Consider the following 26,264-nt stretch of genomic DNA (forward strand, 5'->3'; position numbering starts at 1 on the left):
GCAGTGATACGGACCATTGTCTTAGCAAACTGCATCTTTTTCACTTTGTAAAGAATTAAAATAAGTCCTCTTTCTGAGAAAGTCTTCCCTTTGTCTTGCGTGGTTCCCAGCAGATCTGGTCCCAGGGCATCGGTAATTTACTAGCTTTCCCCATCACCGCCTCTGTCACAGCATCCCCATTCTCATTTCAGTCTGCCTAGGTTTGTTACACGGTGTGAAACACAAACACATAAATGCTTCTTGCATTGAGCTCCCCAAGCTTGGCAGGGAAAAGGGCTTACTCAGAGCAACTGATTCCCTGCTACACATTGGGACAGACAAGAAGGTGAAGGGAAGAATGGTGAGATCCTAATTTTTTATTTCCAAAATGAAAGGTTTGCAGTTAGTGGGCTAAACAATAGCATTCCAAAGGGAAAAAAAAAAAAACAAAACAAAACATGGGGTAGTGGTTAGAGGTTGAGGTTTATGAGCTAGGAAACTTGAATCATGTTCTCTTGACCCTACTTCAATTTTCAGATGAATCAAGGTAGGTCATTTTTGTCATGAGTGATAGGAAGGTAATAGTACTCACTGTATAATATAACATCCTGCATTAATAAATGTGGGCATTTATTAAACTCAACAGTAAGCTTAGAGGTTTTGAAAGGATAAACAGAATGAAGGCACAGTGAAAAAAACAACACTGTTACAATATGAGCAAATATGCCTAAAGGAAATGTGGATTGTTCACAGGATATCACTTATTATTGTAATTGTATTATTGACCTCTTATAATCCGCCTGCTTGTCTTTTTCCCAAACCAATAAAACTGGCATTTTCTACAGTGAGAGGTAAGCAGAATTTTTCTAAACAGTAAAACTTCTGAAATGCTATATCTAAATGAGGAAGAGGAACATTCATATTTTTCAGAACTTTTCTAAAGCAATGACTTTACAAAACTTTACTAAAATCAGGTTGATCCATACCTAGCATATTGGGTTTGCATGGCAAGGTTCTGGTACTGGGGGGTGCTAGAGGGGTGGCTTCTGTGAGAAGTTGTTAGAAGCTTCCCCCATGTCCAAAAGAGCCAATACCAGCTGGCTCCAAGACAGACCCACCACTGGCAAAGGCCAAGTCTGTCAGTGAGGGCAGTAGTGCCTCTGGGATAACATAGTTAAGAAGAAAAAAAAAAAGTTATTACGCAGATGTAGTTGTAGCCAGAGAAGAGAGGAGTGAGAATATGTGAGAGAAATAGACCTGCAGGCACCAAGATCAGTGGAGAAAAAGGGGTAGGAGGTGCTCCAGAGCACTGGAGCAGAGGTTCCCCTGCAGCCTGTGGTGCAGACCATGGCGAGGCAGCTGTGCCCCTGCAGCCCATGGAGGTCAGCAGGGAAGCGGAGATCCACCAACAACCTGTGGAGTAGACCCACGCCGGATCAAAGAGTGGGGGTGTAGGGTGGGGAAAGTAGATAACTGTCACTGCTAACTATCACAGGAGCGTGTGGCAAGAGAGAGCATTTACCTATGAGTCATGCACTCAGAACAAAGATGCTGCCTACCAGTAAGAACAGCTGGCATCCTACTGAATTCATTCTCCAGTCCACCTCCTATTGTTGCAATTTCCTCACTCTGGGAGCCTTATAATCATGAAGAAATAATGACAGGTTTGATTTATTATCAAACTTGAAACACTGTTTGTAGCTCATGGTCAGAAGCCAACTGAAGTGCTTAGTAAAATGCTTTGTGAGTGGTTAGATCTCTTCTTTCTCTTCTTTCTCCTTTCTTCTCTTTCTTTTCTTTTTTCTGTTTCCTTCCTCCCTTCCTCCCTTTCTCCATTCCTTCTTCCTCTCCCTCCTTTCTTCCTTTCTTCCTGCTCTCCCTCCTTCCCTCCTACCACTGTAATGATAGGACAAATAAGTAAGTAAATTTAGGTTAGGTATTAGAAAGAAATTTTTTACTGTAAAGGTGGCAAGACACTGGAAGAGGTTACCTGGGGAGGTTGTGGATGCCCCAACCCTGGCAGTGCTCAAAGCCAGGTTGGATAAGGCCTTGAGCAACCTGATTTAGTGGGAAATGTCCCTGCCCACAGCAGGGTGGGTTGGGACTAGATGATCTTTAAGGTCCATTCTAACACATTAACATTCCATGATTCTCTGATTCTATGCTGTGTGTGTATAATAAATACACAGCTACTGCAGGGAGCTGGGTGCGTGAGCAATTTCTGGACTATGATACTCTTAAATACCCTTGATAACTTTCTGAATTCAGGATCTCCTGGACATGGGGATGTGGGTATATGAGAATGTGTGTTCGGGTGTGTGCTGTCTGCTGTTCTTGTTTGTGATCTCTATTCCCAGGGATGTAAAAAACCCTTGAGAATTGGTGTTTCATGGGGGGAGAAAGGATTAGGGATCCTAGCTGGGAATCATGAGTGAGAAGGGAGGCAAGGTGAGAAGGGTTGACTTCCAAGGGTTGGGTAGCGGATTTCTGGTGGGAGTGGAGGACCTCCTGGGCCTTGCAGAACAAGAATAGTTCTTCATTTGCCTTTTCACTTGAAATAACAAATTGTCGTTGTATTCTGTATCTATTGGTACTTGGCAAGTCATAGCCAGGGGAAATTCCCTTGTTGTCAGGTATATACACAGCTCTCTGCTGGACTATGAGAGATTAATGCATCCCCCTACCTGGAAAATATCAGGAGGTAAGTTGCCTGTGTGCCCTTGTCCTTTTCTGATGGAGATGGACTCACAATTATTTTTTATTAAAAAAATAAAAAGAAAAAGAAAAAAAGAGAAGGAGGTATATGAGGCATTGAAAGAACTGTCTGCATTTCACATACGAAGTATCAATTTTCAACAGAAGTCATCTATCATGACAGAATAAATTACATGATACCTCAAGGTAAAAATCAAGAATTGGAAAGCTGAGCGAAAGAATTCCGGTAAGTCAATGTACAATACACTCAGTGCTTTTATACACAGCTACATAACTCCAGTGACAGATAAATACTTAGCATAAATGTGGTTTTAGTTATAGTCCATCAACTAAAGTGAGAGCCTAAAATCAATCTACCTTTGTGTTGAGGAAAAGTCGGTCTTGCTCTTCCTAATATATTCAAGGTAAAAAATAAGCATAAAAACCCAAACAAGTGACTTGACAAAACTGATTTGAAACAGAACCCTTTTTTCTTTTTTTCCTTTTTTCTTCTTGTTTCCTATTTTTTTTTTCCTTCCCTTTTGTTTTTCCTTGAGAGGAAGAAAAAGAAATAATAAATTTAGTTTCCCTACAATTCTCCAGGGAAAGAAGCACACAGTTCTAGCTCACTTTGTCCATTCACGGGTCTCTGGGAGAGAAATCCTTGGGATATTAAGGATTTGATGGGAAGAGCTATTAGTTTTTTCCCCAGAGTGTAGTGGGGGAAAAACCAGTATTGACTGGAGCATCTGGTGCAGAACAATGGTCTCTTCCTTAAGGACTTTCAGCTGCAAATCAGGGCTGTACTCTATAACTGCTCCCTGCTGGGTGTGTGCAATATTAGTAATAAAGTTGCTTATTCTTTTCCAAATTAGAAGAAGCAGGACTTAACTCTTAAGTTAATGCAGTAGAGATATGACAGCAAGTATGTGTTCATTGAACTGGACGTAGATTATGTGGTGATCAAGAGAAAAGCTCTGTGCTAAGCCAGTCTGTGGGTAAGCCCTGCAGAGTTTCAGGGTACATGATTACCAAACGGTCCCTTGTCTGCTTGCCAGCCCTTACTAGCTCCACGGGAGAGTCAGCAGGAGAAAAGCCTGCTTGTGCACTGTGGTGCAGACTGAAGCATTAACTTCAAAACATCTCAGTCTTCAGCCAGTTAGACAGGAGACATGGCACTGGGGTGATAGAGCATAAGGCATACCTTCCCTTCTGGCAGTCCTGCTGCAGAGATAGATGTATCCTGTAGAGGGAGAGTGAATTGGAGTTAAAATTTCCCAGGACGCTACAGCAACATTTGTCACAGCTTGCCTGACACAGCTCTTGCAATTCTCCTGAGCAAGACTACTTATATCTACTTTTGTGAAGAAGTTAGAGATTTTCACACAGAGAGCATTAGGCAAGCACTAAGTATGTTTGTCTCTTTGAAATAACCAAGCAGTTAAAAATATTGAAAAAACTATACAGATGAGACTACTTGACAGCAATCTCTGAATGTGCATTGGTTTAGAAAACTTTGCAGGCATGAAAGCAAGATTCTTGCATCCAGCATTTTGACACATATTTCCTTTTACTGCAATTCAGATAAACTGGTTGGTCTGCACTACTAGGGAAAGGTTCTGTACTGATCACTGGACTTGACATGTAATCCTTGCCTTAGGGACTTGTCTGTGTTAGACTCTTTTCATCTTATAATTTCCTACAGTTATTTCTCTTGGTGAAAGCCATTAACTCTGGGATAGTGAGAGCAGGATACATCAGGATACATCACAGGCATGATTAGCAATTTTGGTCTGACTCAGTCTGTTGCCCGTTGTAGTGGCTAAACAAAGTGCATGTAATGCAGAATCAAGACCTTTCCTCTTTGCACTCCTGTGGCATTTGGCTCCATCTGTACTCACTAAGGAGCTGTAATCTTGACAAGTTTTTGTTGTTAGGATTTTTTAAGAAATGGAGCGAAACCACGTGGTTAATACTCTTCAGTGTCAGTTCTCAATCGTCTGTCAGATGACAGTATTCCTTCCTCCCTGGCCTCCCAGCTGAAGCAGTTGTGCCTTTTCAGTTTGAATTGCTGATACTTGAGACTCTTCAAAGGGGACTGCAAATTAGCAGGTGAGACCACTGCTGACAGATGTGATCTGTGAGGCTCTCTGGTAACAGATACTCTCCATGTGCTATGTACGTCTGTGGACACTTGTCTGTATTAAAACTGGAAAGTGAGCATGCTAACACTGTTATAAAAAAGGCATTGCACATTAACAACTCATCTAAGGTAACTTTCTTTGGCCCCTGCTGCAAGACAATCCCTATAAAATTTGATAGACAGGTCAGATTGTGCCAGTTCATGAGATTATGAATGTGTCCAAACTGCAAGGTATCACTGGGGCAAAAAGAAGCAGAGTATTTTCGAGCAGAAAGTATTTGGCCTAAGCACAACACCAGTCTTTTACTACTGTCTTTATTTAAGGTCTCATCCAGATGTGACAACCATTCATTGATGCCCACAAAACTCCTGGGGTAAAATTCGGTGTAACATAAATCAATGGAACTGCTTCTGCTTTTAAAAGCAAATTAAAGCACACATCAAAATGTTTTCCTTGATGTATTTGCAACCCTGAAATCATAACAGAGTTAGTTCTGATGAGACAGAAGGAGTAAGCCAGCAGGGACAAAAGCAAGATGTTTAATCTCTCTTATAAAAGCGAAAAAGTAAACAAGCCTTTCCTCCCCACTCTCCTTTTGAATGTCAGTGTCTCTCAGCATGATGTAGTCGTGCTGAAGCTGAACAACGAAGCAGGAGCCATCACCAGCGTGGGCTCCCAGCTTTCCCTTTCAGCTGCTGAAGGCAGCTGCCACACTATGCAAGCAACAATATGGAGGGGAAGGCAGCAAGGGAGAGCTCAAATATGCTAAAGCTCTTTGGAAAACTGTGGTTGATAACAGCTGCCAGAAAGATCTCCTTCGAGACATAGTATGTAAAACAGCAAGCCTCAAGCTCGCATGTTTCAGTTGCATGATTTATTTCTTCCAACAGAGGAATTTACCTTCAGTAGCAAGAAGTTAGTGAGACCTACTACTGGGAATCATTACTGGCAGGGGAGAAGTTTCTGTGCACTGATAGGGCCTCAGGCTATCTTGGTGACTTCTAGCCGGTTTAGGCTGAAACATCAAGGACCAGCTCTGAAATTGCAGTGATACCAGTGTGAAGAAATTAGCTGTAGAAACATTTAATCAGTCTAATATTCTGTATTCATTACAAAGTCTTGCTACACCCCCGCCCATTATAGTCAACTGCAGGTACAATCCAATGTTGCTGTGACACAACCTTTGATCTCTGCCTAACCGTTTTTAGTCTGCTAAATATTCTTGCTTCCCGTCCGCTCTTTCACAGCCTAAATACCACTTGATCACTGTCCTCTGCACTGCCTGCCTTTAACCACTGGGTGCCAGGGGCCTCCCAGCAGGAAGCCACTCACTCACTGGTCCATCCTCTTGCATCGAGAGGTCAGCGTTGAGCCACCCAGCTGTGCATGTGCTCAGTTTACATTTGTGCTAAAGGGCAGATGTGTGAAATGTGCAGGGCTGTCGGTGCAGCCTGGGCAGTGGCAGATCCAGGTAGCCTCGGGCACTGAAGTACTTCAGGCAATTGCATCCTGTCACTGATCTTGCAGCTCAGGCTGCCTGCAGAGCTGGGAGGTAAGGACAGCTGTAAGGTTGTGCCTGTGACCCAGAACAGCAGCAAGAACCCTGTCAGCTCATTTTGTATGAGAATAGGCAAGAGAACAGCCACCATTAATTTAAGTTACATCTTGGTAAGGCAAAAGGATTCATATCCCATTATCAAGGAAATACTGGAGCCATCCAGGATCCTTTTGTTGCAATTGCTGCCTTATATTGGTTCGACATGACAATTTGAGAGGCCTTATTTCTGCTCTACAGCTACGATTGCATTTTCTTTCTTTGTTAATATGCTGGCTAGTTCAAAGCACTCCACATTTAGGTGCTAAGAAGTAGTAATAAAATCATAAAGCACCGGTTTATTTCAACAATGCCTTGATCACACATATAATTGCAACAGATAATGATCAAAAGCAGTTTCTTTCTCTGTTTTGGGTGGCTTAAAACTCTGAAAAGAGGAGGTATAACCCATACACTCAGAAAAGTCTCTAGTAATGCCTCAAAGCAGAAGAGCAAAATTGTAAAAACTAACAAACTGGACTATAAATTATTTCTCTCTCTCCAAGAGGTAGAGCTGTAGCTCATCGCAACTGCATGCTTAAATTACCAAGTCATCATAAGGGTAAGTGTCAGGATAAATGCTTCAAAATTCTCCTTCCCCTTATTATTAAAATCACTATGAACTATTAAAAGGCTCTTTAAAACATAATTGACGTTTTCATTATTTATCTGCTACTGCCACTGTTCACTTCCACGCATGCAAGTAGTACATCCCCAGAGGGGTGTTTCATATCCATATAAATGTATATTAAATGTTTTGCCTCTGGCCTTTTAGAACTGGCACAAATACAGCTGTGTTTGTGCATTTATAATTTCAGGACATGAGCCAGCCTCTCAAGGAAGTCTGCAGTTGGCAGCTTATACTGGCTTCTGTGGAGTTTTGTAAAATATCCGATATTAGTGACCAGGGTGTACGAGGCAACAAATGCTGTGGACTACTGCTCCTCTCTGCCATGGAAGTTCCTATCTCAAATTATATGGAGGCAAGAGGTGTCAGTCAGCATCTTGAACCTGCTGAGGCTGGCCAGTTGTGTCTACAGCCTCTGAATATGCATGTATGTGTGCATGTGTTTGCACAGAGACACACGGAATAAGAGCTCTAATGAGTCTCCTATGACTGTGTCAATACTAAAAAGCCCTCATATATATTTAGTCCCTTCTAAGAAGGGAATTACACAGTTTCCTTACTTGATGTCTATCATAAACTAAGAACATATTTTCTACTGTGAGACGTGCTAGATTTGTTGTTATACTTGCATTTCTATTCACATCAGAACAGCAGAAATTACCTAATTACATTAATACTTCAGTTTATGGTTATGTGAAACATTATGCCACAAGTTAATTGATTCCAACTAGCCCTCTACCTGTCTCTTACCAATAAAATAAAAATGAAATGCGAAATAGTAGAAACCAATAAACTTTCTTTAGAGCAAAGCTGATTATGCTTTCATATAAAGGAAATCATACCAGATTATGCAAAATACATCAAACCAGATTTCATCCCCAGTGCTTGTCATCTATTACATAGTAAATGCAGCATGTATAAGAGAAATTAATACTAACTTTCTCTAGAAAAAATACCTCTAACCGTTTGTGTGCGTTCATTGTAACTCACAGTTCCCATTCCCAAAGGAGTGGTTTGGATGGAAACATAATGAGCTTTATTTGAAAGTAATGGAGCTCTAAAATTTGCATTTCTTTTGGTAACATTGGGACTATTTCAGTCAGAAACAGGCTGGGATTTACAGTGAGCACTCTTGCAACATGGAGCACTAAACAGAATGACCCTTCAGCAGCATTTGTACATGTAACATACTTACCAGGGTGAGTGTTCCTGGGTAACATCTGGTCAGTGAACTCTGTCCAGGTAAGTGCAGCATGAGGAAGTGCAAGACAGTGATGTGGGATCACAGTTAGGGTGGCCAAGGCAGAAATACCACTGTTGACTTACCCTGGGCCATCCAGGACCCTAGTAGCAGGAAGGTACCTTAAAGATCATCTCATTCCAACACCCTGCCATGGTGTTGGAACCTTCCACTAATCAGGTTGCTCAGAGCCCCATCCAACCTGACCTTCCCTGGGCAAATTTTTCCAGTGCCTCACCACTCTCACATTTAAGATCATCTAGTTCCAATCCCATGGCAGTGGGGTTGCTGGACGCAAAGTTCTTTAGGGTGCCTTCCAACCCAAACCATCCTATATGATTCTATGTTTTTCAGAGCTGCAGGGACCGTTACTCTGTAATGTTGACGGGCACAGAGGGGTAAGCATGACAGAAGTGCTGTTTGGAGTTGAAAACAAAGAAAAGCTTTTTTCCTGTGTCCTTTTGTGATTCCACAGGCTGTGTTGTCCTGGGCCACGTGGTCATGCCGTGCTGTGCCCAGGATCTCTGCATCTCCAAGGGATGCAGAGCAGCAGCAGTGACCCTGTGGCAAACCAAGCTGTGGCATGGCAGGAGGGAGCTGTCAGTGGTGTGACTGTGAGCTTTGGCAGGTCTGGTTCAGAGAAGGGCAGGGTAACAACAGAAACAGGTGCCACAGGCAAGGAGAACAGAGGCACCTGGCAAAGATGGGAATTGTACTCTGTGCTGGCTGCTTAAATCTGAAACCAAAAAGTTCTCGTGTTTATGTACTAAGTACCCCATTAGTTCTTATTAATTCAATGTTTTTTGTTTGTGGGGTTTTTTTTGTTTGGTTGATTTTTTCTTGTTTTGTTTTTGTTTGTTTGGGTTTTTTTGTGTGTGGGGGGGTTTTTTGTTTGTTTATTTGTTTGTTTTTGTTTTGGTTGGTTTTTTGTTTTGTTTTGTTTTAGTTGTTTTTTTGGTTTGGTTTGGTTTGGGTTTTTTGTTTGTTTTGTTTTGGTTTTTTTTAATTCAGAATTTTATGGCTGTGGAGTTTTATGGTCTTTTCCTCTCAGTGAACTGCAAAGTGGAGCTTACAAAACCCCCCCTCTTAGGACATGCTGTATTTAATCCTGACTTCTCAAGATGCACAATTTGATGAGTTAGCTGAATTTTTTGCCATGCTGAGAAGAGCATCTAAGCATTGGTGTGCTGGTTGTTTTGTTTCCTACTGACTGGTACATCCAGCAAACAATCCAACTTCATTCCTTGTCCCCACAATGACAACATTGTTCAATGCCACAGATCAGCATCAACTGATTTGTGATTCATGGTGCCTCACCGTATCAGAGGCTGAATCAAAGGGCTACTGAAGTGCCACAGCCCTAAAAAAATGTTGTAACTGAACCTAGAATTTGTTTTGTTTTGATAGCTGTTGTTTAAATCAGGCTCCCAAGTATTTCTCTGTTAAAAACACCTTCTTCTGACATAAAATTATAAAAGGTTATAAAATTACCTTAGTGGAAGGGTAAACCAAATCATCACGAGTCTAACATTAGCCTTAGGAAGTCATCCCTTGCTTTATAGCTGCTGATGTTGCCCTGTCACTGGGGTACTTTGTTGTTTTCACCCAAACTGTGCATCCTCAATCTGACAGGTTTTATCGGCAGAAGGGCCACTGCCTGGGGAACCAGAGCTCGGGGGAGACAACTGCAGACATGGTTTTATTAGCAGGGTGTTCCTGTGACATGACATGTTTGCTGAGGATTTGTTAAGAAAGGGAATTTGTGCATGCAACAGAAGGGCTGGACATTGGTGGCTGAGTTTATCTTTTCAGTTGTCCACACACTGTACAAACCTGTGATTATAAAGGGCAGTGTAAATACAGTGGTGTAAACCACGCCTTAAAGGATTTTCCACTTTCTCCTGTAACTCTTCATGCCAGTGCTACATGGGAGCGTTGCTGCCTGAATCCTCATGTTGCGATATCTTGCCAATACACAGTGATGTAATGTTATGTAACTTCATTATGCAGTGACACAAATACCATGGAGCTGAAGCACTACTTTCAAGAAAAATTTCTTCCAGCAGTAAAAACAATGCTTAAATGAGCAACACAAACACAGGTTTTTGGTAGTAAAGCAGCTACAGGTCACGAACTGTTTTGAGTCAGTGTGTCCTGAAATGAAGCAGAATGAATTCTCATACCTTCAGATGCAAACTGTCATAGTTTAGACAAGTACAGATACTTTACACCTCAGGAGATGTACCTAAATGTAGCACCTCATGTACCAGTCCGGAAAAAGCAAAACCAAGTGTCAGTCTGTGATGCCTTTTCTCTACATTGTGGCTGTAATGTGCAGTGAAGTGACGTAAATACGGGACAGAGCACAGCCATTGCAGCAGTCCTGACAGCAATACTTGTGATGTGTCTCCACTAGTGTTTTAGTTTAGAGCAGAAGCGTATTTTTGATGCAAATCTCCTGATCTCTCTATTGCCTGTGTTTCATTTTGCATCAGGGGCTGATTTTGAGTGGAGGGGTTAGATTCTGTTGAGTGAAATTAAAATGGAAAATGTTCTCCAGCAGTGTACCTAACATGCTCAGACTTCAGTAGGCATTCAGTCCAGGAGACCCAAATGAAGGTGATTTGAATTAAAAAAAACCTGGAACATGCATACTGTGTATGTCAGATCCTCAGCATCAACTGTGTGTGTAGAGCATCTACTGTGCAGATTCTTGGTCTACTTGACCTTACCATGCAGATTTAACTTGACCTGATTTTTAAGAGGAGTTGAGAGGACCTGCTGCAAATTAAGCTTTTAAGTTTTTTGCTTTCATTTTGCCCATAAATGAAATTGACCAAGTGAAATTTTTGCTCCTCTGCAGACTGTGATCAGTAGTGAACTAGTGCTTACACAATATCACTGCAAGGTACTTGTCACTGCTGTAAATGGTGGTGATGGTGAGGAAAAGATGTTATTTTATTCTATAGTTTCTAAAATATTTCACAGCTTACACAACTGGTAAATACTTCAGTTGTTGCTGAAAATGCAGCCCCTTCCAGATTGGAATGTGCCAACTGAGTCAGCACACAAAATTACAGTAACTATAGGAAGAGGAGGGGACAAAAAGGAAATTGCATAAAGAATTCCATGTCCAGGTAAAATCAGCATATTGTAACGCAAATTAGATTTTAACTAATTTGCCTCTGCTTTTATTATAAGATTCATTGTGATTTTTAAATACTCAGGATCCTCCCAGCTACATTTCATTTGGAAACATTCTTGAAATGCTCAAATTCAATAAACTGAGGCAGAAGTCCGAGACAAAAATTGTTTCTTATAGTAGAACACAAAGAGTACGCATAGCACCCTTGATAATTTTCCTGTCTGCATTTTTAAAAGGAAAGGCATTTAAGATACTGTTCAATGTAAGGACTTCAGTTGATAAGTAAATGTTAAACAGTGTTTGAGGAAGGCTGCATGTTAATTAGTTACAGCTGCGTTTTCAACAGTTCATACTAGAACTTTTTTTCTTAAGCAGAAGCAAACAGGAAGCATAACTCTTTCAGTATCACCACGGATTCAGATTTTATTCAACTAGGAAAGAAAAGTCTGTAGTAACAAAAATTTTAAACCCCTGTTTCCTTCCTGGAACAGGAAATGTAAGAATAGGAATAGTCTACTTCCAATCCTGCTGAAAGAGTTGAAAATATCTCATTTATTTTCCAAAAAAAAGCTTTACTTTGTTTTTGAAAAGGCAAGTATAGTGACCTAACCAGCTTCAGATATGAACATGCAGCATATTAAAGGAGCTCTGAGAGAAAACACAAAAGCACGCAGAGATTGTAGCTACCTTGATTTTCAAGACCACTATTACAAGCTCCAAAACAGTGTGAATCAATTTAATCTATCTGTGAACTATGACCCACTGTCAATCCATAAAATATAAGAGTCCAGATAATGGAATACTTGCTGATTTCTGACTGTTGGAAGTCAGAGAGCAGCATCAGTACTCCAGTTAAAATCCCAGTTAAAACAGCTGTGATTGTAACATGCAATTTATTTTTCTAAAATCACAACTTTTTATTAATTGGATGTCAGGTGCTTTATTTGTTGAGCAAATTGGCAAACACTAGTAGTGTATAAAATGTTCCAGAGCCTCCCACTTTTGTTTTCTTTTTTTTTTTCCCCTCAACCACTATTTGGCCTGTTAATTGCAAAAAGCTGAGAAACTGGTTTCTTACTGCCCAGTTTTGGTCTTGCATATTGATTCTCAGCTAGAAACTTCCTCTCCCAGTTCTCTTTTTCTCTTGGTCATGTTAAAGCCACAGTTTGAAAAATGGATGTTTTAGTTTCTCATGTCTTGAGGAGAAGCTTCATGTTTAGGAAACTTACTAATCCAAAGAGATAAGCCTCAAATACTGCACAGTTTAAGCCCTAGTTGTCTTGAAGTGGGAGCCTCAGAGTCTAAAAATCTCCTTCTGCTGGAGTTATGAGAATCACTGTATTTGGACAACCATTTTCATTTTTCAAGATAAGGAGGCAGGACAGGAGTTTTAATTTTGTTTGGGTCTGATGCATGATCAGCTACTTGACTAAAGAAACAGTCATGTTTGGGGGCACTTGAACAGATTTGCCTCTCTCAAACTACTGAGGCTGACTCTCCTTCCATCTTAGAGCCGGGAGGTTTCTTTCAGAATACTTTCTTGGTAGCATCCAGTAGCCTGCACTCACCTCCTTCTGCAGATACGATTTACATGATTAGCTGGAACTGAGTCAACACCCCCAGACTAGGGCACAGGATACAGGAGGATTTTAGTATGAGTTGGGTTTCCTGGAGGGAAGTCCAGCTAAAGAGGAGTCTTGCATTCTCCCCAGTCTATTGTTCAGTCTGACTTGGACCCTGGCCTTTTCTGTTTATTTATTCAGACAGCCCATCTCCCTGCGCACCAATTTGTATGTGTACAGTAAACACTGGAAGCTCATTGTAGTGGTAATAACACATTACAGTTACTAAATTCCACATCTTCCTGGGTCAGCTGCTAACCCTGGTTCTTTCTGTCCTCTTTTCTCTGCTTACAGGTTCATGCAAGAAGGTATGTGCAGGCAGTCTGTATCCTGTGCATATCCTGAGCACTGCTGCATACTGCAATTTTCATCAGATGAAAAAAATACGTTTGTGTCAGCAAAATACCTTTTTTCAAAGCTAATAGAGGTGACAGAAATTTAATATTTTTATTAAATTTATTAAATCTAATAAATTTATTATTTATTTTAATTTATTTCTTTAAACCTTTACATATTTATAACAGGGAAAACTTTTATTTGGTTAATTTTATGACCACTGTGTGTAGGGATGGGAGAAATATGGAATCAGATTATAGCTAATTAGAATTGACTTCATTGACTTTGCAATTCAGGCTGTGTATTTGGCAGCAACATAGCTTAACTCATGTTAACATTGTTCTTTCTCTTTACCTCCTATCAGGAACATATGCCATGGAGTTTTCTCCAGCAAGAAGACATCTGCTCCTTACAAACTTTGGAAAACATGGATGTGAAAGTATATTCAAAGGTATCTGCAATTGTAGGGGAAGAGTGAACCGCAGGAAGCACCTCTTGCTACCTTTAACTTAGCTAATATAGGTGAAAATAGTAGTGGAAATGACTGGGAGAAGTCCTCTTTCTATATGCTTTTTCTGTTCCTGTGGTCCGCCTAAGGCATCTATGTTTGGCTACTGTAGGAGAGAGAAAACTGAGCTAAAGGGACCCATTCTGGCCCTTAATAAGTTACATTGCCTAGTAACCCAGTGCAAGCTGTCTGGGATCCCTGCTAGCCTACCTGAGCCAGATTTATGCAGTCAGACAAGTTTCCTGTTTCCAGTTGCTCGTAACAATTGTATAATTAGACAGCAAGAGACTAAGCAAGCCTCTCTTAGTGGTAGGATGTATTGGGTCTGCCTGAGCTGGAGTCCATTTCCCCACAGCCCCCCTCACAGTGCTGTGCTTTGCATCGGCAGCTAGAAGGGTGTTGGTGACACACCAGTGCTTTGACCACTGCTGAGCACAGCACCAACACTGTAACATTCCTTCCTCAGTCAAGGGCAAGATCCTGGGAGAGGACACAAGTAGTGCATCCGACCCAAACTGACCACAGGGATATTCCATATCATGTGGTGTCAGCTCACATATAAAAGCTAAGGCAAGGAGCAGGAAGGCGGGCATTTATTGTCTCCAATGGCTGCCTGCTGAGTGTACTGAAGCCCTGCTTCTCGGAAGTGGCTGACCATTGCTGCTGGTGGGAAGTAGAGAATAAAGCCTACTATCTTTCACTTTGCTTCGCTTTTGCACGCGCGAGCTTCCGCTTTGCTTTTTGCTTTAAATAAATTGCCTTATCCCAACCCATGAGTTGTTTTTCCACCTTACTCTGTCCCCTGCCAGCTGGCAAGGGGAGTGATAGAGCAGCTGGGTGGGCACCTGGTGTCCAGCCAAGGTCAACCCACCACATAGGACTACTAATTTTTAAACAGGTTGATAATTCATGGCGAGAATGGATCTGTCAGTCAGCACGTAGGTGTGCTTGCTTTTGCATCTCACTTCCAAAATCCCCTGCCTAGCCCTGAACACCACCTCTCCCTCACTGAACAATCCTGTATGCTAGGCTGTGTGCAGCCTCATACAGAGTCCCTTCATGGAGCAGGTTCCCCAGCTGCAGGGGAACACCACAGTTTGTTGCTTTTTGCTTATGTACCTTGTCCCAGACCTCTTGGCCTGGGAAGTAATGCAGTGCCAGCCAGGCATCGCTTTGCTGAGGTGTCACTAGAGCTATCTTTCTTCATGGTTCAGGGTTGTGCCTTTCCTTAGCCATGGCCTGGCAGATGTACTTTCTCTTGCAGAGCAAGGATGGAAGAAAGGGTGCCTGCCCAGGGCATAGTGTGCATGGATTCGGTAAATAATCCAGAGTTTAACTGTTTAACTTGGAATGTTTTTGCCATTTCATATGTTTCAGCAGGGTGTGAAAATAATGGGGAAGGGAGGAAGAGGGAACATGAAGGAAAAGAGGTGAGCTGGTTTACTTGCTGAATTTTATTGGTTGCAAAGCCCAAGTGTTGTCCCTGTGTGTGTTCTAGTGAGTTGGCACCACACATGCACACACACGAAACCTCATATTTCCTTTATGAATGGCTGAAATTCCAGTCTGGCCTGGCAGAATGGTAAGTTCCACATAAAGAGCAGTCTCCTTGGAGAGCTTCTGAAAATAAATCAAAAACCTGAGAGACTGAGAAAAATTCTGAGAACTGGAGATGTGTCAAACCAATTTGCCCAGCTTCATATTGGCATAGTTGGGATTTGACTGTCCTCCACACAAACACAGAGCCATAGAGACAGATTCCACAGCTGGTGTTCAGAAACCCATGCTGGTTTACTGGAGGAGAGCGTGTCTCTACACACAGTCATTTGGCCACCATAAAATGTTGCTCATAAGCCATTTGAACATGTGCATATGTGATTCTTTAGTTAAATACATTTATTCTGACAATCAAAAGTGAAATTCCTCAAGAGCACAAAGACTCCTCCTATGCAGTAGATTGATATACAGTCTACATCTTCATTTATGTAGCACTTTTAGCATCTTATATCCTTCCTCCTGCTTTATGATGTGTTTGTGGTACAAAGGCTCTATGTGATACAAATAGATAATTTGGGATCCGAGGCATCTGATAACATGGAGGAATACTCCATAAAGCTGTCTTTCACTCTAACATCCACATACCTGCCACAAGCCATGAATATTCTAGTATTTGCACCTTACTCTGTACATTGAAATGCAGCCCACATTTCAAATGCCCACACTTGTCCACCAAGCCTTCTCAGCCTCCCTAGTTTAATCCTACAGTACAGTCTCACTGTATTCATCACTTCTATGCCAGAAGTCACTGATGCTCCTATGCAAGACAAGAGCGTCTATTCAAAGAGTTCGACTGCTCCAGAAAGAAGCATACAGTTACCAAGTTAAAACTCACTAATTCCACCAGTCCCATTCTTTGTGCAGATAAACTCTGGTTTTCTTCTCTCCCCTGTGGCTCCACAGCCTTGTGCCTCACAGCACAACCACATTCTCGGACAGACAAAATAAGATCCTTTAGCTAGTAAAGGCATCTTCCAGTGGGTTTGATCAGCACTGTTATATCTGGAAGAAACAACAGGATATTTACAGTGGAAGTCAAGGGCAGACAAGTAAATAAACATCCATCTGTAAACCTGTAAATTCAGACTATGGCACCTGGTTGCACTCTATCATTCCTCCATTTATCAAAGAAGGCAGGGTCACCCCTGAGAGGTAAGGTTAAGTTGTCAGCAACTGTGCCAAATCAGTAACATAAGCTACACAACAACAAATGAGAATCCTGCTTCCAGACTAAAAGGCATGTCTGCCCATCATCCCACTAACTGCAGGATGGCTGGGAGGGTTCAAGTCTCTCCCACATTCTTTCTGTATATAAATATAGGAAGAGCTACTGTGAACTTCTGATACAACAGATGATTTCTTCTTGGCCCCTGACTAAACCAATTCTTGTATCAGTCAGCTCAGGAGGTAAATGTGTACTTCTGCTGCATTCACATAGGTTGGTTTTCAGCTGGCTCTGAGAGCAACATCAAAATGATGGTGCCAAATGCATTTAGTTGTTTTAAAGAGGAAAGCCTGTTGTTTTCTCAGTGTGCGAATTCTAATCCTGGTAGTGGCTTTCACTGTGTTGGAGTGCTTCTGTCTTGCAGAGCATAGCATGGTCCGCAAGAGAGGTGTAGAAAAAGTAAAATTGTAGACTGAAAACCAAGAGATGAATCACACCAAGTCAGGAATGAGTAAAGCAAGGCACCTTAGAAACCTCCTGTAATTAGAACAGCATGATTTGGCATTCATTTACCAGTAAGAGTCATCTAACATCTAGTGAATCACTTGTTTAACTTAAGAAATAGGTCTCATGCCATGTGCATGTTCTTTTGAGTGTGCAGCTTTGAAAGACAATATAACCCAAAGCTGGTGCCAGCAAACAGTTGATATATGAAATGTCAGACTTCTCCGCAGCTGGTAACTGAGCTGTTGGTCACCTCGCCCAAATTACCTACTGCAGTGACCTCTTCACTGGCACAGGCTACAGATCCTAAGTGACCTGACAGTGAGCCCCATGGAGCCGGCTCCCAGCAAGGCAGTGCACATGGCAGAGACACTTGCAGTGCTACTCTTCAGGGCTTTCCTTACACTAAGAGCACACAGTGAGGTTCTCCTGGACTCTCAGGATGGTATCACTGTGCAATCAACACAACACTGGGTCCAATTGTCTTTTTCCAATGCCCCCAAAAGCACAGTCAGGTCGAGCTCCCTGTATAGAAAAGAGGTTGATGAGAATTCAGGATGGATGTACAGGATTCCAGGTACTGAATTTAAAGATTCAGTTTACTGACCCTGGAGATGAAAAGCAAGAGGCAGATGGAGCAGATGGAGATGCTGGAGAGACAAATGAAGTCAGGAGTGGGATAGGAAGACTTAAAGCGAGAGGATGGAAAGAACAGTCTGTTAAGCTTGCTTGTGACCTTTGGACATTTGTATTATGGTTTCTAGCAGAGGTCAGTGTAAGGAATACTGGTTGCCACTGCCTTTGCCTGGCTATGATTTGTGGTGTGACTGTAAAGTATCACACACAAACATACTTTAGCTGTTTTCTTCGTTTAGATCTCTCCCTGTGGGCTATATTGTTTGTCTTCTCCTCGAGGTTTGCCACTTATGTGACAAACAGTGCTCTACAGAGGAGGAAACTTTAGAAACACAGAAATTAGAGACGGAAAATTCCTCTGTAAAAGATCAACTAGCCCACTGTGCTTGGTAGGCCAAGGGATAAACACTGTATTGTGCTTATTTAAAATACTGCAAGAAGAAGTGTCCCAGAGCAACTTCTCCATCAGGCAGTAGATCTTACAGCCAAGCCATTGTAAGAGTACCCATCCTAATTTTTTTTGCCTTGTTTCATACTAGTTTCTCCTGCCTCGCAATACTAACTCTCTCACTTCCGTGAACCAAAATAATTGATCTCTCACAGTGCCTATTTTTTGTAGTGTTGTGTCCTACACCCCATGCACATCTGTATTTAGCTCTTTCAACTCATATGACAGTGAATCTAAATCAATCCTCATTACTTCTTTTTTTTTTTTTTTTTTTTTTTTTAGTAATTCATTTATCTTTGCTGATGTCTTTTTGATGAGAAGATATTCAGGTTTGAATGCAGTATTCCAGGGAGTTTACACTACAATACCAGTAACAGAGGCCTTTGCTACAGTTTCTGTTTATGAACTCTACTATCCCATTGTTTTCTTGTTTCTGCCTTTTTTTTCCCCTCTTTTCATGTCAAATTATGGGTCTGTCTAATTTACCGCCTGCTCTCCTGCTGTTTTAGGTCTCTTTCAGCATTACAGCTTCTGAGAATTGTCTTCCCTATGAGTAGCTGGGATTTTAATTATTTTTTGACAGGTGTAGTGTAGCTGCATTTTTCCCTGTAGGAATACATTTTGTTTCCTGAATATAACTCATGCCAGAGCTTTGACTTGTAAAATTGATAGAATAGTGTATCCTCAACCCCACTGCTTGGAGGTGTTTCCTTCCCTTCTCCTCCCTTCCCCTCCCCAAGTTTGAAACTATAAAAATGAACATTAAATGACAACTTAAGAAAAATTTAAATTTTTTATTCTCTTTGAAAGAGTTGTTTAAGCTTCACAGCATCACCAATACATGGAATTTTCTCACTACAGTCCCAAAAGAAAGATGAATTGCATTGTTAAATAATTTGCACAATGTTGCTGAGGACTGTCCTCACTGTCTGAGTTGGGATAGGTGGTTGCTGCTCCCAGTTTATCCTCAGTTGTCTGCCCCACATTCTTTGTAAGAATATGCAAGGCAACCTCAAGTGTAGCTACTGCCTTTGCTGTCAAAATCATCCACTTCAGTTAGAGTCAACTTTTTCTTGATTGCCCCTCCTCCCCCCCCCACTGGACAGATGGAGTAAATTGGCTATCCTAGCAGATAGGGTCCTAGCAGATGAAAGAGCAGGAGATCCTTGTGGATAGGATAAGAATAAAACATAGCCTGGTTCAGCTGCAGCCCTCAGCTCTTTGAAAATTAGTGCCAGAATTAGGAATGCTCTTCAGAAATGATGACTCTCCTCATTGCCCTCCTCACAGACCACACTGTGGGTCTTTTCCCAGAACTCATTTCTGGGAAGACATGATGCTAAAGACCTGTTGGATCACACAGCCAAAGCAAAGGCGATACATTGTGGGTTTGTCCCATCATCAAGTGTGTTATAAGCAAAGTAATAAAAGGTCACATCTGTTAGTCACAACTCTTGTGGTTAGGTTTGTATTGAACAGCAGGCTGTGTGAGAGCAGGACGTGTGTGTGCTCAGCCTTGCTATAGAGCGTGCTACAGAGAGGATGTGTGGTGTTAAGGCAGCATGTCAAAAACAAAATTAAGGTTGTAGCTATTTTTCACGTATCTGTTCATTATATAAATGTAGCAACATCACTGGTGTTGTCAGTTGCCTGCTTTTCAGTCTGAGATGACACCTTAGAACAAGGCCACAGAAGAGCCCATTCCTCTCACAAAGCACACAGTAGTGCCTTTGCACAATGTATTGTCTTTGGGACAGAGAGCAGACATCTATAAATTATCACTTGCCTGTGTAAGGCGAGGAGCTTTCTTTGAAAACCATATTCTTCGCTTTTTTTCTCAAATCAAAACTAAAAGGGAAAAAGGAGCAATTAAAGGTAAGTTTTCTCATCTGTCAACCTAAACATAATTCTTTTCTCTTCAGATCCCTTCACTGCAATCTTATTCCACTTGGGCAAGCTTTAGGGCAGGACTTACGTTATTTAACTTCGAAAGCTTGGGGTGTTTTGCATAAACTCAGACAGTTAAAGTTAGGTAAAATGAATCCCACCTAAATATTTTATTTTTTTCTACTGGGCTAGTGTTTCTAGTTGTATTTCTTGTCTGCTCTTGCCATATATTAAAGTCTTCCCAGTACCTATTCTCCTGCATAACTGGGAGCCCTCACTCCAAGGGACAAAGACTATTTCCTTTTCACAGAAGCCTCACTCCTTCCTAATGAGGAAATCAAAGAGGACCTCCCCCTTCCTCCTGGTTTGGTGGTGGGGATCTTTTCAGTTTTTTCCTTCCTCTTCTCCCACAGGTGGGAGTCCAGCCACACATCAGGATGGTCACAGTAAGTCCGTGTTGTGGCAATGATGTCCCTCAGTGGTAGTCCTGAAGCTTAAACCAAATGGCAAACAGCTTCCCCCTCATAAACCCGGAGTTCCACAAGTCTCCATGTGTAGGAATTTGTCCCACACCTGGAATGTATTGTCAAATTTTGATTCATAATCCTGTGAGTTAAAATTCGGGGAAAGATTCCAGTTTGTGTGCTGGTGTTTTCTGGGGTTTTTTAGAAAACCTAGGAATTTCTCCCAGATGGAGCATGCCACCTGAACAGTTATGTCAGGTCACCGTTCTCTTCACCTGCAAGTTCCTTAGGGTCTTTGCTGGCCCATGGAGAACAGTTCAAGTATGATAAATCACATCATTGCTTTGCAGTCAATCTAACCACAGTGACAGTCACTTCCCAGCTGTATCATGAGCCACAGATTGAGATCACCATTCAAACTTCGCTTCAGCAGTGCTGTCTCTGAGAAATAAGTAACTGTTGGCTTGAAAAGCAGATGCAGAATGAATGACAATGTGCACTTTTAATTGTTAGTAAATTAATAGATATTATATGCTGCACAAGTATCGATTGTCATCATATGCCACATGAGTCTGGGACAGGAACTGTGTTTTTGTATGTGTTCCTACAGCTTGCAGTGTTTTGTCTGCAAACCCCAGGCACTGATTTTGTGTTCATAATAGTAAATCCTATTTGTATAACTAGTAGTAGAAATGGGCAGCGGTTAAGGTTGGCAGTACCTGAGTATTTGTTTTACACATCTAGAGATAGAAAAGGAGAATGCATCTCCCACAAACACATCCAGCAACTGTTCTCATCTAAGCTTGATGTGGATATCTACAGAACAGCTTAAAAGTGTTAAAGGATCCTAGCATGAGCTAATGGATTAACACAGTGGTTCCATAGTAGTATTAACTTTTCTCATTCTAAGACCAGATGCAACTCAGCTGTAAAGTTATGATTTGAATTCTCTTAACAAGCAGTGCATTGGGTCATCAAGTATCACCGGTATTGCGGATAAACTAATTCACAGTAAGCTCTTAAACAGTTAGAGAAAATTACACTATTTTACAAATTTGGTGTGTCTCCTTTAAACATGTAAAAATTTTAGTGTTTTAAATTAATGAGTAGCTCTCCAAAAGTGGGCATAACTGTTTGCCTTACATATTCCATGTGATTGCTCCCTGACTGCAGCTAATTGTGGCTTTTAATCTCTTTAGGGACCCCGAATAACAAGTGATTTTTTTTTTCAGCAGTTTCCTGTCCAATACCTGCTTGTAGATTGTGACAGCAGAACAGAGTAAACTGCACAGGGCTGCGGCTACCAGAGGAACCTTGAACCATGAGACCAAAATAAAAGAAGCCCTATCTTTAAACGGCACATCCCCTTCCCCGTGTTGCACGACCCATTTCTTTATCTGTAGCTGGGTGCGAAGGCAAATTCCACGCCCTGAGCCGGGCCTGCGAGGGGCCGGCGGCAGGTCCAGCATCTCTCGGTCGAGTCAGCGAGACGCGGGACCGGGGAGGTGCGGCGGGGGGAGACGGAACACCCCGTGAGACCCGGGCTGGCCGCCCTTCCCCGGGAAGGGCCTCCGGAGCTCCTCCATCCTTACCCTTCCCTTTCTTTGGCTAAAGGTCAGAAGAATTTACACTTCCTGGCTCTGACGGGACAGGACGGGTCGGTGCGGGCTACCCCCACCGGGAGTGGGATGGGAGCCGGGGGAGGCAGCGCGGCTACCCCCGCTCCGCCCGACCCGGCCGGCTCTTGCCTCGGCGGGGAGGAGCCAGTCTGGGGCAGGCTGTAGAAGCCAGGGCTGGCCAGCCGCCAGGAAGTGTAAAATCCTGGCCGGTGGGTGGCAAATTTCGCCAGATCGCGGCGAGGAGGCAGCGCGTCCGTCCGTCCGTCCCTCGGCTGGAGGCGGCGCGGGGCGCGGGGATCGGGGATCGGGGATCGGGGATCGGGGCGCTGCCGCCTCCCGCTCCGCAGCCCGGCCCCGGGTGAGTGCGAGCCGCGACCTCGGGCTCCGGCCCCTCTCGGACTGGGGGCTCGGGGCGGCCCGGCCCGGGGGGCAGCGGGGCTGGCGGCGATGCCGCCGGCGGCCCGAAGGGGATGTTTGCCGGGGGGCGGCTTGCGGAAGGGAGCGGGCTGGGCCGGCTCCCCTCGCTCGGCGGTGCCTTTGGAGCACAGCGCTGGCATAAGACCTGGGTAAGTTCTCAATTTAAAAATATTAAAAATAGACCCTCCGGCTCCATAGCGCTACCGAGTGAGTCATTTCCAAACCAAATGCCTCCGTCTAACCCTTCCCCCCAGGAGACGCAATAATTCTGAAACCAGGGGTGAAGGGCAAGAGCTTTTTCTCCCATCTTTTTCCTGAATAAATTGAATTAGCACGTAGCTGCTGCAAGAGGAGACAAAAGCCATAAGAGTAGATGGCCACCTGTTTAAAGAAGTGAAGTGTATCTCCACTCTTTTCTCTCTTCTCTTGGGCCTTTCTCCCACGGTGATGCCACCCGTCTTTCCCCAACATTGGGAGCTTCTCTGCCCTAGGAATATTTACAGTGCTTTCCATTTTCGTGGACATAATCTACTTATCAATTCTTGCAACTGCCAAACGCATGTCCTGCCATCATCTTCTCTGTGGGACATCGGCCACAGCCACATGTCATTCCAGCAGTAACTCCAGTCAACACAGCTCCTGACTGTCTATGCTGAATAGTCCAAAGCACAGCTATTTTTTTTTACCTTTTCCAATCATATGATGGTTTGTTCATGTAAGTGGGTTGTCTTGACTAGTGGGACTTTTTGTTTGTCAGAAACAAGTGCTGATTGTATTTATAGGTGATGCTGCAATTCTGTGGTGTGAAAGGTTTTGGTTATGCAGAACTCATCGATACCTCGATCAGCATGCAAGACCTGTTTGCATCTGGCATATAGTGCTGTATGTGCATACATATTTAATGTATATACCCATAGATCATATTTCATGGTAAGGCAGCGTGCACAAGACACAGAGGCTGATATGCAGGCTATGTGGTTTTTTCTAAAACAGATACCACAGTCCAACTGTGCAGTAGCCCCTAACAGAATAGATCTAAATCAGAGGAGACAAGACATTGTGGTTTACTAATGAACTGACTTCCTTGAAAACCACATAGCTGGGGGTAAAATTCTGTCCTCTGACCTCTGTGAAGAACTTTGTTAGCATTTTAACAAAAAAGTGATCTATAGTTGAAAATCTGTGCAGTAAATTATGCCATGACAAGGATGTTAGATTTGAGAACCTGTTCTGTGGTAGCAACCGAAAACTTAATGACATGTCTATGTAGGTAAGTGGAGAATGGTGATGTAAAAGCATTTGCATTCAATTTTTTTTTTCTGCTTAGATTCAATTTCTCCTATTAAAGCTACTTATATTTTTTACAGTCAAGAGAGACCATAGTGATTGATTGACCTGTCACATAAGATGCAGAGTGCTGAGAGATTCCAGCAGAAGGCATGTAGCTTTTCTTTTAGCTGTAACATGGGAGACATTCATGAACTCAGGGCTGCTACCAGAGTCCTGAACCAAAAAAAAAGAAAATATTCTCTTGTGTTCCAAGACACAAGAAAAAGCAAACTTCAGATCCCAAGGAAATGCAAATTTCACAGTAATGTAAGACAATGTATGCTCTTGATACTCAGTTCATAAACAATGGATGGCATTCTCGCTAAGGAAGGAAAGTTCTTGGGTTTGGGTCAAAACACATCTGCTTTTTGGTGAAGCTAGGAAGAAACTTTTCCAGAGGTGGATTATTCTGTGGTTCTCTATGATGGGGGTGTCTGGAATCTCTTACTGAAATAGCTGTCAAGTCAGGTAAGGTGTGCTGCACTGAGCTCTACTTGGATGTTACCTGTAAGTTGGAAGTGCCAAGGGTGAACAGGGAAGTACAAGTGCACTCAAGCATTTATGGGAGTCTTTTTTGCTCTGTCAGTTTAATAGCAATATTTCCTTCTGGCAATTTTGCAGCAGAGTTAAGGTGACAGTTTCGCATTTGTCTTCCGCCTTCAAGATAAAATTCTTTGTAATTACTTTTATTCAGTGTGTTTATGGGCTGTCTGATATCACCTGAAACTCTGATAAGACTTTCAAGGTTCACTTTCAAAGTTCAGCTGGAACACAGGTAATGTTTACTGACTACTAAGTCTCTTTTGGAAGAATTTCAATTCCTTAAATTTTCAACAACCAAAGACACAGAATAGGTGAGATATTTAACCTTTTATTTGGTGTAGCTTCCATTCTTATGGAAAGAGTGGAGGAATGGGACTTGAATGCATCGTCAAAGATTTAAAAGTAGAAGACATATAAGTACTAGAATTTTATCCTTTTTGTAACTCATATTCAATGAGTTCAGTTTTCATGTGACTTTTTTAGGTGCCAGAGGTATTTGTGGCTATTTTTCTCCATAATGTATGGCCTTTTGTACTCATTGTTTCTGCTGATGTGAGTTCAAGCATAAATATACATTGACTGACTATGTTCTGAGTTCCAGGGCTTATTCAGTAGAGCATAACAACCCGTTCTTACTACACAAGATGGGCTTAAGTGCAGCTCAGAGGATGGAAGATTGTACTGAGGATTTTAGCAAAACTCCAGTTATACTAGAGGTGGCTGAGGATGGGCTGTGATGTATAAGCAGCTTATTAACTGCCATGTTTTGTAGCCCTAGGGTTAAAAATGTGGGACATACTTGTGTGTTTAATAACAACAACAGGAATGTGACAACAAAAAACAAACAAAAAGGAATAAGAATGAAGTGCAAGAAAGCACAAAGATAATAGGTTGTCATTCTAGTTGCAGCACAGGTAGTTCTGAAAGTAATTGCAGTTGCTGACTTATTGTTTGATTTTGATAAAATGTATCCTGAATGCTTTCCGATTAACATTCCTATAAAATTAAACATGTAATTCCATTTAGACTGATATGACCTTTTTACTTCTGAAACTATGTTTTTCTCTCACTTCATGCTTCTGCCTCACATACAATCATAGAAATATAGAATGTTTTGGGTGAGAAGGGACCCTAAAGATAACCTACTTCCAACCTTCCGCTAGACCAGGTTGCTCAAAGCACCATCCAGCCTAACCCTGAACAATTCCAGGGATGGGGTATCCACAAGTTCTCTGGGTGCCTGTTCCAGTATTTCATCACTCACAGTACTCACTCTTCCTAATGTCTAATCTAAACCTACTCTCTTTCAGCTTAAAGCCATTCCCCCTTTACTTTATCACTATATGCCCTTGTAAACAGTTCCACTCCAGCTCTCTTGTAGCCCCCTTTTGGTACTGGAAGGCTGCTCTAAGATCTCCCCAGAGCCTTCTCTTCTCCAGGCTGAACAACCTCAGCTCTCTCATCTTGTCTGTTAGGAGAGATGGTCCAGTCCTCTGATCATCTTTGTGATTCTCCTCTGGACTCACTCCAGCAGGTCCTTGCCCTTATTGTGTTGGGGGACCCAGAACTAGACGCAGTACTCCAAGTGGGGTCTCGTAAGAGCAGAGTAGAGGGGGAGAATCACCTCCTTTAACCTCCTAGCTGTGCTGCTTTTGATGCAGCCCAGGATATGGTTGTCTTTCTGGGCTGCAATTGCACGTTGCTGGGTCATGTCAAGCTTCTCATTCACTGACACCCCCAAGTCCTTCTCCCCAGGGCTGCTCTCAATCTATTCTCTGCCTGATCTGTATTTGTGCTTAGGATTG

The 26,264-nt window shown here is 42.4% G+C and overlaps 1 protein-coding gene across 3 annotated transcripts in view; it reads left to right on the forward strand.

Moving 5' to 3' along the window:
* The first annotated feature begins 22,511 nt into the window (after nt 1-22,511).
* PRR5L (proline rich 5 like) overlaps nt 22,512-26,264 on the forward strand; it is a 43,275-nt gene continuing 39,522 nt past the window's right edge. For 2 of the 3 annotated variants that reach the window (XM_032691344.1, XM_032691346.1), the window contains exon 1: nt 22,633-22,736. The gene's annotated coding sequence lies outside the window, so the exon portion shown is untranslated. Of the gene's footprint in view, nt 22,529-22,632; nt 22,737-26,264 lie in introns of those variants that run through there. The other variant, XM_032691345.1, reaches the window with a different exon arrangement.

This window comes from Chiroxiphia lanceolata, chromosome 6 (assembly GCF_009829145.1).
Source record: "Chiroxiphia lanceolata isolate bChiLan1 chromosome 6, bChiLan1.pri, whole genome shotgun sequence".
NCBI lineage: Eukaryota > Metazoa > Chordata > Aves > Passeriformes > Pipridae > Chiroxiphia > Chiroxiphia lanceolata.